At 40.6% G+C, this 12,911-nt stretch overlaps 1 protein-coding gene across 1 annotated transcript in view; it reads right to left on the reverse strand.

Moving 5' to 3' along the window:
* LOC309556663 (polypeptide N-acetylgalactosaminyltransferase 4-like) overlaps positions 1-12,911 on the reverse strand; it is a 662,237-nt gene that overhangs the window by 374,065 nt on the left and 275,261 nt on the right. The window lies entirely within an intron of this gene.

Genomic DNA, 12,911 nt, shown 5'->3' on the forward strand with positions numbered 1-12,911 from the left:
ACTTCTGTTCAGTTTTTACAGAAGAAAAAGAAGAAGGACCTCCACTTGAAAGGATGACTAATGAATCGTTTGATGCATGTGTCTTTACAGAGGAAGACGTTCTAAGATTGCTGTCTAAAGTGAAGACAAATAAGTCACAGGGTCCTGATGAGATACACCCAAAATTATTAAAAGAGCTTAGTGGTGAGCTGGCAAAACCATTAACAGATTTATTTAACCAATCATTAGTAACAGGAGTCGTCCTGGAAGATTGGAAATTGGCAAATGTCGTGCCCATTCACAAGAAAGGTAGTAGGGAGGAATCGAGCAACTATAGACCAGTGAGTCTGACATCAATAGTAGGCAAATTAATGGAAACCCTATTAAAGGATAGGATTGTGGAACATCTTAAATCCCACGGATTGCAAGATGAAAAACAACATGGGTTTACTTCAGGGAGATCATGTCAAACAAATCTTATAGATTTTTTTGAATGGGTGACTAAAATAATAGACGGTGGAGGTGCAGTAGACATTGCATATATAGATTTTAGTAAGGCTTTTGACACTGTCCCACATAGAAGACTTATCAATAAACTGCAGTCATTGAGCATGGACTCCCATATTGTTGAGTGGATTAGGCAGTGGCTGAGTGACAGACAACAGAGGGTTGTAGTCAATGGAGAACATTCAGAACAAGGTCATGTTACCAGTGGGGTACCTCAGGGATCTGTACTGGGACCAATTTTGTTTAATATCTTCATAAGTGATATTGCAAAAGGCCTCGATGGTAAGGTTTGTCTTTTTGCTGATGACACAAAGATATGTAACAGGGTTGATGTTCCTGGAGGGAAACGCCAAATGGAAAAGGATTTAGGAAAACTAGAAGAATGGTCAGAACTCTGGCAACTGAAATTTAATGTGGATAAGTGCAAGATAATGCACCTGGGGCGTAAAAACCCAAGGGCAGAATATAGAATATTTGACACAGTCCTGACCTCAGTATCTGAGGAAAGGGATTTAGGAGTAATTATTTCAGAAGACTTAAAGGTGGGAAGACAATGTAATAGAGCAGCACGAAATGCCAGCAGAATGCTTGGATGTATAGGGAGAGGTATAAGCAGTAGAAAGAGAGAAGTGCTTATGCCGCTGTACAGAACACTGGTGAGACCTCACTTGGAGTATTGTGCGCAGTACTGGAGGCCATATCTCCAGAAGGATATAGATACCCTAGAGAGAGTTCAGAGAAGAGCTACTAAACTAGTACATGAATTGCAGGAAACAACTTACCAGGAAAGGTTAAAGGACCTTAACATGTATATCTTGGAAGAAAGAAGAGACAGAGGGGATATGATAGAAACTTTTAAATACATAAAGGGAATCAACTCGGTAAAAGAGGAGAGCATATTTAAAAGAAGAAAAACTACCACAAGAGGACACAGTTTTAAATTAGAGGGGCAAAGGTTTAAAAGTAATATGAGGAAGTATTACTTTACTGAGAGAGTAGTGGATGCATGGAATAACCTTCCTGCAGAAGTGGTAGCTGCAAATACAGTGAAGGAGTTTAAGCATGCATGGGATAGGCATAAGGCTATCCTTCATATAAGATAGGGCCAGGGACTATTCATAGGATTCAGATATATTGGGCAGACTAGATGGGCCAAATGGTTCTTATCTGCCGACACATCCTATGTTTCTATGTTTCTATGATCAATAAAGATCAATTGAACCCTCCGGCAAGGCCTATTGTAAATGGTATACAATCACTGGCTTTGCGACTAGATGAATACTTGGATAATTTTTTACAGACCAGTGTGGTTAATTTAAAATCTTATCTTCGTGATACGAAAGATCTACTCTTATCTTTGAAGGAGGTTTCAATACACACTAGTGGAGAAATATTTTTAGTGACTGGCGATGTTGCTTCTTTGTACACAATAATTCAGCATGATGATGCGCTCCTAGCATTTAATTGGGCTTTTAGCAGCAGAGACGACCTCCCAGAGTCCCAGAAGCGATTCCTCAGATGTGCGCTAGACTATTGTTTGGCGCACAATTACTTTTGGTACAATGGTACCTTTTATCAGCAGAAGAGAGGCGTGGCTATGGGCGCAAAATTCGCCCCTAGCCTCGCCAATCTGTTTATGGGAGAATGGGAAGATCACTATATACATGCTGCCCAGTATGATGAACTCATCATGTACAGGAGGTACATAGATGATTTTCTTTTCATTTGGGCTGGAGCGGAACACTCTCTGGTGAATTTTGTAGATAGTTTAAATGATAATAGCAACAATATCAGGCTTGATTGTAATTGGAGAAGAACTAACGTACACTATTTAGATGTGGAGATATCCCTTGCTGACCGTAGGCTGGAGACCAAGGTTTACTTCAAGCCTACGGATCGCCACGGATATCTTCCCATCCATAGTGGACACCACCAACAATGGTTGGCCAATATTCCTAGAGGCCAACTACTTAGAGTGAGGAGGAACTGCACTACTGATACGGATTTTCATATCCAAGCACAGGTGATCAAGCATAGATTCATAGAAAATGGTTACAATACCCAAGTCTTGGATAGGACCATTGCAGAGATCGGGACTGTAACTCAGGATGATTGCCTGAGGGAACGTATTAGGCAACCTAGGCAGGAAGATGAGTGGAGTTTCATTACCCAATACAACACCCAGTATAAAGAAGTAGAGGGAGTGATCAAAAAACATTAGTCGGTCCTTTGCATGGATAAAACCTTAGGTAAAGTGTTACCTGTCACTTCCTCCATCTATAGGAGGGGTCCAACGTTTGGGGAACAGGTGGTACAAAAAAATCCTAGATCCCCTATAAAACCAAGGATGTTTTGGGATAACACTACTGGTTTCTTTGCTTGCCGTAAGTGCAGGTCTTGTAAACAGGTTCATACCCACTTAAGAAACTTCACGACATTTACATCTGCTGCTAACGGTCAAACATTTGACATAAAGGATTTCATGTCTTGTAATACCACCCATGTGGTATATGGTCTCCAATGCCCTTGTGGTTTGATCAATATTGGGAGGACCAAACGTACATTAGCTATTCGGGTATCGGAGCATATTGCGAATATTCGCAAGGGCTATAAGGACCATAATGTATCTCTGCATTTTCGCCAATACCACAACAGGGACCGCTCTCATTTGAAGTTCTGGGGCATAGAGAGGGTAGACCCCTTGTGGAGAGGTTCCAATAGAGTCAAAGAACTCTCTAAACGAGAGACGTATTGGATATATTTAACCAATTCTTTACATCCCAAAGGGTTAAATATCGACTTGGATATAAATTGTTTTATCAGTAATTATTGATCCTCCTATCAGTTATCGGTATATTTCTTCTTTTTTAATATGTCTGTGTTTTAATATTGAATTTATATATATATGCGATCTTTTGCCACATTTCAGGCTTCAAACATAAAGATGTAAAACTGTAATTTTTTTGTGAAGAATCAACAAGTGGGGCACAATCATGAAGTGGAACGAAATTTATTGGACATTTCAAACTTGTTTAACAAATAAAAAATGGAAAAATTGGGTGTGCAAAATTATTCAGCCCCCTTAAGTTAATACTATGTAGCGCCACCTTTTGCTGCGATTACAGCTGTAAGTCGCTTGGGGTATGTCTCTATCAGTTTTGCACATCGAGAGACTGAAATTTTTGCCCATTCCTCCTTGCAAAACAACTCAAGCTCAGTGAGATTGGATGGAGAGCGTTTGTGAACAGCAGTTTTCAGTTCTTTCCACAGATTCTCGATTGGATTCAGGTCTGGACTTTGACTTGGCCATTCTAACACCTGGATATGTTTATTTGTGAACCATTCCATTGTAGATTTTGCTTTATGTTTTGGATCATTGTCTTGTTGGAAGACAAATCTCCATCCCAGTCTCAGGTCTTTTGCAGACTCCATCAGGTTTTCTTCCAGAATGGTCCTGTATTTGGCTCCATCCATCTTCCCATTAATTTTAACCATCTTCCCTGTCCCTGCTGAAGAAAAGAAGGCCCAAACCATGATGCTGCCACCACCATGTTTGACAGTGGGGATGGTGTGTTCAGGGTGATGAGCTGTGTTGCTTTTACGCCAAACATAACGTTTTGCATTGTTGCCAAAAAGTTTGATTTTGGTTTCATCTGACTAGAGCACCTTCTTCCACGTTTGGTGTGTGTCCCAGGTGGCTTGTGGCAAACTTTAAACAACACTTTTTATGGATATCTTTAAGAAATGGCTTTCTTCTTGCCACTCTTCCATAAAGGCCAGATTTGTGCAGTATACGACTGATTGTTGTCCTATGGACAGAATCTCCCACCTCAGCTGTAGATCTCTGCAGTTCATCCAGAGTGATAATGAGCCTCTTGGCTGCATCTCTGATCAGTCTTCTCCTTGTATGAGCTGAAAGTTTAGAGGGACGGCCAGGTCTTCGTAGATTTGCAGTGGTCTGATACTCCTTCCATTTCAATATTATCGCTTGCACAGAGCTCCTTGGGATGTTCAAAGCTTGGGAAATCTTTTTGTATCCAAATCCAGCTTTAAAATTCTCCACAACAGTATCTCGGACCTGCCTGGTGTGTTCCTTGTTCTTCATGATGCTCTCTGCACTTTAAATGGACCTCTGAAACTATCACAGTGCAGGTGCATTTATACGGAGACTTGATTACACACAGGTGGATTCTATTTATCATCATTAGTCATTTAGGTCAACATTCAATCATTCCTCACTGAACTTCTGGAGAGAGTTTGCTGCACTGAAAGTAAAGGGGCTGAATAATTTTGCACACCCAATTTTTCAGTTTTTTATTTGTTAACAAAGTTTGAAATATCCAATAAATTTCATTCCACTTCATGATTGTGTCCCATTTGTTGTTGATTCTTCACAAAAAATTACAGTTTTATATCTTTATGTTTGAAGCCTGAAATGTGGCAAAAGGTCGCAAAGTTCAAGGGGGCTGAATACTTTCGCAAGGCACTGCAATACATACATCTGCATAACAGATTTTTATGTATATAATTGGTCTTAGTATATTCATTGTTGATATTGCCATGTATGTCTTTGCTTGGACACTTTGAGTTTTGAGACATTCAGGTTCAGGCATATATTTATTGTGGTTTTAATCTTTTTTGACCATTCATTCCTGTTTTGGGTCTTATTCCTGTATTTATTTATTGGAATATATGACATCTATTTTACATAGTTACATAGTAGGTGAGGTTGAATAAAGACAATAGTCCATCCAGTTCAACCTGTGTAGGTGTGTGTGGCTGTAATCATCTCACATAGCCCTTAATGTTCTGATCCTTGAGATGTAAGTCTAAGAGTCTTTTGAAAGCCACCATACTTCCCGCAGAAACCACCTCTTGTGGTAGAGAATTCCACAATCTTGTAGCCCTAACAGTAAAGAACCCCCCTCGTTGCCTGAGGTTAAAACGCTTCTCCTCTAATCGCATTGTATGTCCTCGAGTCCTCATGCAATCCCTTCGTATGAACAGCTTTTTTTTTAAGCTGGGATCCCCATTAAGATATTTATAAATTGCTATCATGTCCCTCCTCAGGCGTCTCTTCTCCAGGGAGAATAAATCGAGCACTTGCAGACGCTCTTCATAGTTAAGGTTCTCCAATCCCCTAATCAGTTTAGTTGCCCTTCTCTGGACTCTCTCCAGCTCCAACACATCCCTCCTGAGGACTGGCGACCAGAACTGGACAGAATACTCCAGATGCGGTCGGACCAGAGTTTTATAAAGTGGAAGGATTATAGTCTTATCTCTGGAATACATCCCTTTTTTTATGCATGCTAATAATCTGCTGGCTTTGGCAGCTGCCGCTTGACATTGCATGCTGTTGCCTAATCTATCATCAACCAAGACTCCCAGATCCTTCTCCATTTTTGATTCCCCCAAGGGTTCCCCTCCTAACGTGTATTGTGTTTTTATGTTTTTAGTCCCCAAGTGCAAAACCTTACACTTCTCCATGTTAAACCTCATTTGCCATGTTGTTGCCCACTCCGTTATTTTGTCCAGGTCATTCTGTAGGATATCTGCTTCATGCTGTGCAGTTATTGCCCTGGCCAATTTTGTGTCATCTGCAAAAACTGATAATGAACTACTGATCCCGTCCTCAATGTTGTTTATGAATAAATTGAACAAGGTTGGTCCCAGGACTGAGCCCTGGGGCACCCCGCTTACCACCTCAGACCAGTCTGAGTATGCGCTGTTTATTACCACCCTTTGGACACGGCCTTTTAGCCAGTTCCGTATCCAAGAGCAAACCCTGCTGTCTATACCTGCAGACCTTATTTTATAAATTAAGCGCTTGTGGGGAACTGTATCAAAACGTCTTAGCGAAATCCAAGTACCCCACATCCACTGGTCTGTCCCTATCTAGCTCACAGCTCACCTCCTCGTAGAATGCTAAGAGATTGGTTTGACAAGAACGCCCATTTGTAAACCCGTGCTGGTTACTACTGATGATGTTGTCTTTAGCATATTCTACGATATAGTCCCTTATCATCCCCTCCAGTAGTTTACATACTACTGATGTCAAACTGACAGGCCTATAATTTCCCGAGATATGCCTCTGCCCCTTTTTGAATATCGGAATCATGTTAGCTTTCTTACAATCCCCTGGTACATCTCCTGTCCTAATACTGTCAGCAAAGATCAAGAACAGTGGTCTAGATATAACTTTACTGAGTTCCTTGAGTACTCTCGGATGTACGCCATCCGGGCCTGGTGATTTGTTTGTGTTAAGTTTATCCAGCCTTTCCCTGATTTCACCCTCTGTTAGCCATAGTGGCAAGTCCCGTGTATTACTACTAATCATACAGTCATGGTCAGTGTACCCCTCCTTTTCCTGTGTAAAGACTGATGAGAAAAAAGCATTCAGCACGGTTTCTTTTTCAGTGTCCTCTGTAACCATCCTCCCAGCATTGTTAATTATGTGTGCAATATGCTCTGCCTTAGTTTTTTTGCTGTTGATATATTTAAAGAATTTCTTTGGGTTTTTTTTACTATCCTGCGCTATTTGTCTCTCAAAGTTGATTTTAGCCATCTTGATTTCTTGTTTACTTTTCTTATTTGCCTCCTTGCATTGCTCGAAAGCCGATACTGTGCCCTCTGATTTATATTTCTTGAAGGCCAATTTTTTTCCCCTAATAAGTTTTTTGACGCTACGGTTTAGCCAGCCAGGTTTGGCTTTGTCTCTTCTAAATTTATTTCCCATAGGAATGCACTGCAAGATGCATTTACTTAATATGTTCCTAAAGCATTCCCATTTATCCTCTGTGGTCAGTGATCCCAGGGTATGGTCCCAGTTTACCCTTTCCATCAAGGAGTATAATTTTGGAAAGTTTGCCCTTCTAAAATTTAGGGTTCTTATGTTCCCCACTTGCCTTGTTATATTGTTATTTATACTAAATGTGATCATCCTGTGATCGCTAGAGCCCAGGTTGTCCTGGACTCCTACGTGCGAGATTACTGTATGTCTGGGTCATTAGTGATCAATAGATCCAGGACTGCGTTTTCTCTGGTAGGGAAATCCACCAACTGTGACATGTAATTATCCAGTAAGGTTTCCGTGAATAGACAGGCCTTCGGTGAGTGTGTAATCCCCTCATCCCAGTCAATGTCAGGATAATTGAAGTCCCCCAATATGATGACTGATCCCAATTTTGCCACTTTACCCATTAGTGCTAAAAATTCCAGCTCTACCTCCTCCCCTTGGTTAGGTGGCCTATAGCAAACCCCCACAATTACTTTCCCCTTTTCTCCTTCCCTATGGAGTTCAACCCACACAGATTCTAAATCCATGCTCATCCCATCCGTAATTTCACTCCTTTCTATCACCTTTATATTGTTCTTGACATAGAGACATACCCCTCCCCCTGTTTTTCCTACCCTGTCCTTCCGGTACACCGAATAACCTTGGATATTGGCCAGCCAGTCATGTGAGGGGTCGAACCAAGTCTCGGTTATTCCCACAAGGTCTATGTCATCCTCATGTACTAACATTTCCAACTCATCCATTTTATTAGCTAGGCTCCTGGCATTAGCATATACCCCTCTTAGTTTTACAGAAGTTAAACGCGATTGGCGGTTATGTTTATTCCTGTTTGGTCTGAGAATTTCCCGCACAGACCTGCCAATTGACATTATGTCCCTACTGTCGCTGCTGACCCTACAACTGCCTTCAGTCCTCTGTTCCCTCCTGACTGATTCTACTTCTGAGCCCTCCCCCCCAATGTTTTAATGTATTTATGATTTTGGCTATTTATTATATACTCATTCCTGTTATAATTTTAATATGTTTATTGTATGTATATTGAGTACTATGCATATAATATTGATTATTATTTATCAAAACGGAGAACTATATGGGTATGAGCTATTTGTTATGGCACTTGTTATATTATTGGCAATACCTTATAATGGTGGGCATTTTGCCAATGCATAGCTCAAAATGATTTTCTATTTATCCATTCTATAGCCGTTTTAATTTCATGGCTTTCTATTTGATTTTAAGTGCTCCTCTGATGACACGAAACTGGGTTTGGCCTATATTATCTGCATGTAGTGTGCAGGGATGGGCTGATAGGTCGGTAGAAGAGGTGACACACATTTGGGGCGGAAGCCATGTAAATATACCTCTGAATCAGTAAGGGCGGAAGTACCTGCAGTTCCTGGTTCATGTTAGTACAGAGCGGGATCATCTGCACCTGCGCCCAGCGAGGTACATGATAGGGCGACCACGCTGCGCACTCACGCCCTCAGTTGTAGTCCGTGATGAAGAAACGCGTCAGGGCGTGAGTACGCGGTTGCCATAGATAGGCAAGACGCCATGCTGGGAGGTCCGGCCTGCTAAGGTACCGAGCGGTGGGTTTACAGCAGTGGTTCAACAGCCTATTTCGCTCACTATGCATTTGCAATGCCTTCTTTTCATCTAATATTGTGAGTAGCATTTTGATGGGAGCGGAGAATGGTGTTTTATCTGAATTTTACATTAAAGTGTATGGAGTTACGCTATGTGTTCCCGCTTCGTTTGTTTACATCCATGACATGGTCGTTGTGAGTGGATTTCATGTGGAGGCACAGAATGCTTTGGAGTCAAATCGCAGCAGAGTTTGTGTCCAGGAGTTGAGATCTTATCTGAGATATACAGGCTTACATCTATCATCAGTCTGGTGAGTGTCCATTCTGACGGGGGTGACACGGCTTGATGGTGGAGGCTTATTGGTGTTTTAAGATCTTCTGCACATCCAACTTCACACATGTCTGATATCTAAAGCTGGACTGTGTTAGTTGCCCTTTATTTAGGACTGTCTATACATGCATGCGATTACCTTCCAGTGGACAATGCAATTTATTATATGTATGATTCTCTCATATATGTATATTGCTGTTTGATTCATGCCAAGTGTTTTTTAGCGCTGCTAAAGTGTTTTAGTTTTATTATTTTCCTATTTAGTGAATTTATTACACCCTTTATTGATTTCTTTACCTATAGCAGCTGCTTTGACCTATATGGTCTTTGAGACTCATATATTTATATATAGCGCTGGGTGAGTAGGAATTCTGACCATCATATTTTTTGGTGGTTTTCTTGCTCTTTGCTTTTTACATTTCTAACAGTGTATGTGGTTTTAATTTGGGAGTCCATTCCAAAATCGAATGTTAAAAGCCAATTAAATTTGTAGGTACTTTTCAAAATGTCATAAGAATTAAGAATTTTTCTACAAATGCTCATTAAAAAAATCTACTAGGGTATGGCCAGCTTCAGTGAGTCCACTTTCATAATCTTGGGTTCCCTGTTCAGGTATGCAACACCATCATGCAATTCTGAAAAACACAACTTGACTTCAAGGAAAAACCCTAACACGAACAAACCTTTTCCAAGATGGACTAAGAAAAAAAAAATCATCGCATAGAAAATGGTGTTCACTCTTTCCTTTTATGCTCTTTTTCCCCCCTTGTTCTTACCAGTACTGCTGGTAAAAGCAAGATAATTCAGCAAATTCAGCTTTGTCTGGTGGAGGAGGAAGAGGTGGGGAAGGAAAAAAATATATGCAAATATGTACACAGGGTAAATGTCTGCTTTGATATTTATCATTGCATTACATTTTAAAACATGGGCAAAGATCTCCCACCTCTCATTCCTCTGTTTCTCCCACCCATTCTCCTCTCATCTATTTAGCAGTTATTTAAAAGATAAATACAGTCAGGTCCATAAATGTGGGACATCGACACAATTCTAATCTTTTTGGCTCTATACACCACCACAATGGATTTGAAATTAAACAAACAAGATGCGCTTTAACTGCAGACTTTCAGCTTTAATTTGAGGGTATTTACACCCAAATCAGGTGACAGGTGTAGGAGTTTGTATATGTGCCTCCCACTTTTTAAGGGACCAAAAGTAATGGGACAATTTGGCTGCTCAGCTGTTCCATGGCCAAGTGTGTGTTATTCTCTCATTATCCCATTTACAAGGAGCATATAAAAAGTCCAGAGTTAATTTCAAGTGTGATATTTGCATTTGGAATCTGTTGCTGTCAACTCTCAATATGAGATCCAAAGATCAGTGAAGCAAGCCATTGTTAGGCTGAAAAAACAAAACAAACCCATCAGAGAGATAGCAAAAACATTAGGTGTGGCCAAATGAACTGTTTGGAACATCATTAAAAAGAAAGAACGCACCGGTGAGCTCAGCAACGCTAAAATACCCGGAGGACCACGGAAAACAACTGTGGTGGATGACCGAAGAATTCTTTCCCTGGTGAAGAAAACACCCTTCACAACAGTTGGCCAGATCAAGAACACTCTCCAGGAGGTAGGTGTATGTGTGTCAAAGTCAACAATCAAGAGAAGACTTCACCAGAGTGAATACAGAGGGTTCACCACAAGATGTAAACCATTGGTGAGCCTCAAAAACAGGAAGGCCAGATTAGAATTTGCCAAACAACATCTTAAAAAGCCTTCACAGTTCTGGAGCATCCTATGGACAGATGAGACCAAGATCAACTTGTACCAGAGTGATGTGAAGAGAAGAGTATGGAGAAGGAGAGGAACTGCTCATGATCCAAAGCATACCATCTCATCAGTGAAGCATGGTGGTGGTAGTGTCATGGCGTGGGTATGTATGGCTGCCAATGGAACTGGTTCTCTTGAATTTATTGATGATGTGACTGCTGACAAAAGCAGCAGGATGAGTTCTGAAGTGTTTTGGGCATTATTATCGGCTCATATTCAGCCAAATGCTTCAGAACTCATTGGATGGTGCTTCACAGTGCAGATGGACAATGACCCGAAGCATACTGCGAAAGCAACCAAAGAGTTTTTAAGGGAAAGAAGTGGAATGTTCTGCAATGGCCAAGTCAATTACCTGACCTGAATCCGATTGAGCATGCATTTAATTTGCTGAAGACAAAACTGAAGGGAAAATGCCCCAAGAACAAGCAGAAACTGAAGACAGTTGCAGTAGAGGCCTGGCAGAGCATCACCAGGGATGAAACCCAGCATTTGGTGATGTCTATGCGTTCCAGACTTCAGGCTGTAATTGACTGCAAAGGATTTGCAACCAAGTATTAAAAAGTGAAAGTTTGATTTATGATTGTTAATCTGTCCCATTACTTTTGGTCCCTTAAAAAGTGGGGGGCACATATAGAAACTGTTGTAATTCCTACACCGTTCACCTGATTTGGATGTAAATACCCTCAAATTAAAGCTGAAAGTCTGCAGTTAAAGCACATCTTGTTTGTTTAATTTCAAATCCATTGTGGTGATGTATAGAGCCAAAAATATTAGAATTGTGTTGATGTCCCAATATTTATGGACCTGACTGTACCTTCTGAAGCCTTTTTTTTTTTTATACTTGTCTAACTCTGGACCAGAACTGCACTCTAACCATGCAGAATGGCTGACCCTTTGAGACATAATTATTTGGCAGTCTTTTGGAACCTGAGAGAACCCACCCACTGTACAGCAAACATATAAAGTCCAATATGTCCAATAGATTGGAGAAGGAAAAATAGAAACAAGGTCCCAATTCCCGGTTGTGCAGATGAAATAGAGTCAACACCCAATCGTGATGTATATACTATCTGCTTACCAGATAATGATATATATAGAGGGCGATGAATATAATCACGCTGTTAAACCAGGAAGTGATATGCCACAAGGTCTGTTTCATGAGATCATAACTCCAATGCACCTCAACAGAAAAAGGAGGACAATAGTGCAGACTGCATGGATCAACATTTATTTAATCGAAAGAATGGTACTCACAAAATGACGAATAATATGAGCATATCAAAGGTGGAATACCGCGGTGTATGAGGCGTGCTGCTTGTTCCCAGGTCGCCTGACGCGTGTCGTCAGAATAATTGACATCATCAGATTCTTTCGATTAAATAAATGTTGATCCATGCAGTCTGCACTATTGTCCTCCTTTTTCTGTTGAGGTGCATTGGAGTTATGATCTCATGAAACAGACCTTGTGGCATATCACTTCCTGGTTTAACAGCTTGATTATATTCATCGCCCTCTATATATCATTATCTGGTAAGCAGATAGTATATACATCACGATTGGGTGTTGGCTCTATTTCATCTGCACAACCGGGAATTGGGACCTTGTTTCCATTTTTCCTTCTCCAATCTATTGGACATATTGGACTTTATATGGACACTTTTATCTGATTTTTTATCTGACATTTATCTAGTGTTTGGCGCTACTATACCTCTTTTTATCTGGCATATCATGTGACCACTGATTTCGGTAACTATTTAGGGTATTTTGATTACTTTTCATTTTAAACTAACCCAGCAAGTAGTTAGGGGGTGTGGAATGCTATAACTGCAGTGCAGATTTAGTATTGTTAATGCCACTTGCAGAACAATACAACAAAATCCTCAAAG

Source organism: Pelophylax lessonae (assembly GCF_965119305.1).
Source record: "Pelophylax lessonae genome assembly, chromosome: 5".
NCBI classification, from domain to species: domain Eukaryota; kingdom Metazoa; phylum Chordata; class Amphibia; order Anura; family Ranidae; genus Pelophylax; species Pelophylax lessonae.